This window comes from Borostomias antarcticus (assembly GCF_949987555.1).
Source record: "Borostomias antarcticus genome assembly, contig: scaffold_87, whole genome shotgun sequence".
Classification (NCBI taxonomy): Eukaryota; Metazoa; Chordata; class Actinopteri; order Stomiiformes; family Stomiidae; genus Borostomias; species Borostomias antarcticus.
Window position 1 is genome coordinate 505,036 of NW_028175783.1, and position 6,235 is coordinate 511,270.

Consider the following 6,235-nt stretch of genomic DNA (forward strand, 5'->3'; position numbering starts at 1 on the left):
TTAGGCCTGGACCTGGGCCCAGTCCCCCTTCCCCTCACCCTAACCCGGGTCCGTATCCTTTTCCTACCCCCTCTCTACCCCAACCCCTGCCTCTATCTGGGCCCAGGCACATTCACGCACACACAGACATACACCAGTGTTTGCCATGTCTCTCCTATTATGTTTTTAGCCTCTCTTACTCTGAAAATGTAATTTAATGTAATTTATTGCTTTATAAATGTTCTTAGCCGGTAGACAAACATACTCCAGGAGCTTGCTCGATTTCCTTGTTGAGAGGGGTCAGGGAAGAATTTGTACAGCTCACTTTTTGCTTCCCTCTGGAATATGTAGGGGTGGGATGAATCCCCACCTCCCTTGTTCTCTGTAAAGCGCATTGTGTTGCCTCTGGGTATGAAATGCGCTATACAAATACAGCTTTGATTGATTGATTGATTGATTGATACCACTTCATATCACAGCGAGCATACTGTAGCTATACAGCTCTTTACAACACAGGACAGTAGGTCTATACCTAGCTGTACAGCACTTTACAACATACAACAGTAGTCATATACCTACTGTAGCTACTGTATACAAGTACTTTACAATACAGCACAATAGACCTATACCTAGCAGCACATTAGGCCTATATTTAGATATACAGGACTTTCCAACACAGCACAGTAGGCCTAGCTGGATAACACTTTACCAAACAGAAACCAAAAGAATCAAGTATTATTATTATTATTATATTTATCTGCCCCAGTCTGACTGAAGTCCTATAAAGCAACTGGTTATTCACCAGATCACAGATGAAGAGGAGGTTCACCCAGGAACTCATATTACCCAGAGCCATCACTGCTAGTCCTCTAATCAACCAGTATCAACACATCATTTATATGACAACTTGGTTAAGCAAAGCTCAGAGAGCAATATGTACTCTATTCTGTCTTCAATTGGGGGTGTTTTTGTCAAAGAATTAATACAGAATAATTGTAGAAAATTCTTACTCTAAAGTTTATCCCCATTATGGACTTACTTGTTTTCTCTAAGTCAGTGTGTCAGATCCAGAAGTCACTAGCTACTCTGATGAGGTGGAATGGATCACTGACTGTTTAAGTGTCTGCGTCAGCAACGTCTACTATGACATCATAAAAGCAATGGGAGATGTAACGTGGCGAGGCGCCCTCTAGTGGTTTTGATAGGGGTGTGGAAGTGTTGGAGTCGGACTGATGAGTGCATTTTTGAAATAGGATATCTACATTAGGTAAACACGGGTGTAATTAATAAAAAGGCGAGGTTGCTGCGAGTGGTTGCTAAGCAAAGCGTTCACTAAGTGTAGTCACAAGCACCAACCCCCCTCTCCCCCCGCCGGGACGGCTCCCTCTCCCTCTCTCCTCCCCGATAGGTAGATTTGGGGAGCGTTCTTTGAGCGCGAAGGACGACCGAGAGGCGAGATTAGAGTTCGTTCAAGTAATAATAAAAAAAAGGGTCCCATAGCCATTGAATTGGTAGTAGCCTAGGCTATTTTGAGGTTGGTCATTTCTCCGAGTGAGAATTGTGAAGCGTGGCGAGTGAACGTGAGAATAGGCTGCAATGCGTGTGTCTGAGACTTGGCAGCCCCGGGTTTCACTGATCTAGCGGTCAGTAAATTCGACCAAATTTCAAGAGGTGGACATCACTGGATACATCTCGGCATACAGATAATTCAAGAGCAATTGACTCATGTTTACGAAGCACACCAACATAGTGCTCTGATCAGTACGAGTCCTCACTAAGACTAGACGAAGGGCACACATCACACCAGCCTTAAAATCACTACACTGGTTAACTGTCAACTCTAGAATAGACTTTAAAATACTAATACTAGTCTATAAATCTCTCCACAGTCACGCACCAGAAAACATTTCAGACATGCTTGTCAGGTACATGCCCAACAGACCACTCAGATCCTCAGGTACTGAACTCGTAACAGTCCCAAAAGCCAGGACCAAGAAACACGGAGAGGCAGCTTTTAGTTTCTATGCCCCCAACTTCTGGAACTCCCTGCCGGAGTGCCTAAGAAGGGTCGAAACAACGGAGGTCTTCAAGCAAGATCTCAAGACGTACCTTTTTGGCCTAGCCTACAATCACTAGCCAGGACCTTGAGACACAGAAAGGCAGCCTCAAACCTACCTGTGAATCCTCTGTATACATTGGTGTATATCCTGCTATGCACTCTATGTATATCAAGTTGTGTACAGAAGCTGGTTGCCCTGAAACAGGCTTGTTCTGTTCTGATATCTGTGTTGCTTCAAAGGCTCAGCGTGCTTCTAACCGTTTTCTGTCTCCCCTAGTGCCTTTCTCTCTTCCTCCTACCTTCTAACCAGGTCCAGTGGATGCCCCACTGACACCCGCACACCACTCTGAGTCCGATAGATACCCCCGTGTAAGCTGTGGATGTCGTAGTATTTAGTTAACACACACACACACGTACACACATCAGTCCACATCCGGCTTAGGCCTGGACCTGGGCCCAGTCCCCCTTCCCCTCACCCTAACCCGGGTCCGTATCCTTTTCCTACCCCCTCTCTACCCCAACCCCTGCCTCTATCTGGGCCCAGGCACATTCACGCACACACAGACATACACCAGTGTTTGCCATGTCTCTCCTATTATGTTTTTAGCCTCTCTTACTCTGAAAATGTAATTTAATGTAATTTATTGCTTTATAAATGTTCTTAGCCGGTAGACAAACATACTCCAGGAGCTTGCTCGATTTCCTTGTTGAGAGGGGTCAGGGAAGAATTTGTACAGCTCACTTTTTGCTTCCCTCTGGAATATGTAGGGATGGGATGTATCCCCACCTCCCTTGTTCTCTGTAAAGCGCATTGTGTTGCCTCTGGGTATGAAATGCGCTATACAAATACAGCTTTGATTGATTGATTGATTGATTGATTGATACCACTTCACATCACAGCGAGCATACTGTAGCTATACAGCTCTTTACAACACAGGACAGTAGGTCTATACCTAGCTGTACAGCAATTTACAACATACAACAGTAGTCATATACCTACTGTAGCTACTGTATACAAGTACTTTACAATACAGCACAATAGACCCATACCTAGCAGCACATTAGGCCTATATTTAGATATACAGGACTTTCCAACACAGCACAGTAGGCCTAGCTGGATAACACTTTACCAAACAGAAACCAAAAGAATCAAGTATTATTATTATTATTATATTCATCTGCCCCAGTCTGACTGAAGTCCTATAAAGCAAGTGGTTATTCACCAGATCACTGATGAAGAGGAGGTTCACCCAGGAACTCATATTACCCAGAGCCATCACTGCTAGTCCTCTAATCAACCAGTATCAACACATCATTTATATGACAACTTGGTTAAACAAAGCTCAGAGAGCAATATGTACTCTATTCTGTCTTCAATTGGGGGTGTTTTTGTCAAAGAATGAATACAGAATAATTGTAGAAAATTCTTACTCTAAAGTTTATCCCCATTATGGACTTACTTGTTTTCTCTAAGTCAGTGTGTCAGATCCAGAAGTCACTAGCTACTCTGATGAGATGGAATGGATCACTGACTGTTTAAGTGTCTGCGTCAGCAACGTCTACTATGACATCATAAAAGCAATGGGAGATGTAACGTGGCGAGGCGCCCTCTAGTGGTTTTGATAGGGGTGTGGAAGTGTTGGAGTCGGACTGATGAGTGCATTTTTGAAATAGGATATCTACATTAGGTAAACACGGGTGTAATTAATAAAAAGGCGAGGTTGCTGCGAGTGGTTGCTAAGCAAAGCGTTCACTAAGTGTAGTCACAAGCACCAACCCCCCTCTCCCCCCGCCGGGACGGCTCCCTCTCTCCTCCCCGATAGGTAGATTTGGGGAGCGTTCTTTGAGCGCGAAGGACGACCGAGAGGCGAGATTAGCGTTCGTTCAAGTAATAATAAAAAAAAAGAGTCCCATAGCCATTGAATTGGTAGTAGCCTAGGCTATTTTGAGGTTGGTCATTTCTCCGAGTGAGAATTGTGAAGCGTGGCGAGTGAGCGTGAGAATAGGCTGCAATGCGAGTCTGAGACTTGGCAGCCCCGGGTTTCACTGATCTACCGGTCAGTAAATCCGACCAAATTTCAAGAGGTGGACATCACTGGATTCATCTCGGCATACAGATAATTCAAGATTGACTCATGTTTACGAAGCGCACCAGCATAGTGCTCTGATCAGCTGCACTCTCCAGTGAAGTTCTCAAAACGCGACAGATGCCCGGATCAGTAGCCTAGATCTCATTGTATTACAGTATTTTAGCAGACGCTTTTATCCAAAGCAACTAACAATAATTGCATTTAACTAGGAAAGGCCAATGTAGGCAACTAGCCTACTAGGCTACTTGCCAGAACTTACAAGTGCATCTCCTTTCTAAAACAAGTGACTAAGATCATAATCTAGTGCTGAAGGCAAAGTGCAAGAATTGCAATCTAAAATACAATAGAGGGAGGATCGTTGTAGTTCTCTCTGTAAAATAACTAAAACGAGGGACGGTAGGCCTAGCTGGATAACACTTTACCAAACAGAAACCAAAAGAATCAAGTATTATTATTATTATTATATTTATCTGCCCCAGTCTGACTGAAGTCCTATAAAGCAACTGGTTATTCACCAGATCACTGATGAAGAGGAGGTTCACCCAGGAACTCATATTACCCAGAGCCATCACTGCTAGTCCTCTAATCAACCAGTATCAACACATCATTTATATGACAACTTGGTTAAACAAAGCTCAGAGAGCAATATGTACTCTATTCTGTCTTCAATTGGGGGTGTTTTTGTCAAAGAATTAATACAGAATAATTGTAGAAAATTCTTACTCTAAAGTTTATCCCCATTATGGACTTACTTGTTTTCTCTAAGTCAGTGTGTCAGATCCAGAAGTCACTAGCTACTCTGATGAGATGGAATGGATCACTGACTGTTTAAGTGTCTGCGTCAGCAACGTCTACTATGACATCATAAAAGCAATGGGAGTTGTAACGTGGCGAGGCGCCCTCTAGTGGTTTTGATAAGTTAACATGATACGGTTTTTGTCAAATATCTCGGAAACGGAAGCTCGTACAGCAAATTTATCTGCATAGGGGACTGCTAACTGTAGAATATGATAAGGAATCGAATGAGCCCATCTGCGAGGCTCTACGACTTTCGATTCAAAAGTTATAGCCGTTTGAACCACATCATTTTCATATCTGTACGTTTTTTGTCCGATTTCAAGGACATTTGACACATCATTTTTCATATCTGTACGGTTTTTGTCAAATATCTCGGAAACGGAAGCTCGTACAGCAAATTTATCTGCATAGGGGACTGCTAACTGTAGAATTTGATGAGGAATCGAATGAGCCCATCTGCGAGGCTCTAGGACTTTCGATTCAAAAGTTATAGCCTTTTGAGCCACATCATTTTTCTTATCTGTTTGGTTTTTGTCAAATATCTCGGAAACCGAAGCTCGTACAGCAAATTTACATGCATAGGGGACTGCTAACTGTAGAATTTGATGAGGAATCGAATGAGCCCATCTGCGAGGCTCTAGGACTTTCGATTCAAAAGTTATAGCCGTTTGAACCACATCATTTTCATATCTGTACGGTTTTTGTCCGATTTCAAGGACATTTGACACATCATTTTGCATATCTGTACGGTTTTTGTCAAATATCTCGGAAACGGAAGCCCGTACAGCAAATTTATCTGCATAGGGGACTGCTAACTGTAGAATTTGATGAGGAATCGAATGAGCCCATCTGCGAGGCTCTACGACTTTCGATTCAAAAGTTATAGCCTTTTGAGCCACATCATTTTTCTTATCTGTTTGGTTTTTGTCAAATATCTCGGAAACCGAAGCTCGTACAGCAAATTTACCTGTGTAGGGGACTGCTAACTGTAGAATTTGATGAGGAATCGAATGAGCCCATCTGCGAGGCTCTACGACTTTCGATTCAAAAGTTATAGCCTTTTGAGCCTGTGAGTTGCCATCACTGCTAGTCCTCTAATCAACCAGTATCAACACATCATTTATATGACAACTTGGTTAAACAAAGCTCAGAGAGCAATATGTACTCTATTCTGTCTTCAATTGGGGGTGTTTTTGTCAAAGAATGAATACAGAATAATTGTAGAAAATTCTTACTCTAAAGTTTATCCCCATTATGGACTTACTTGTTTTCTCTAAGTCAGTGTGTCAGATCCAGAAGTCACTAGCTA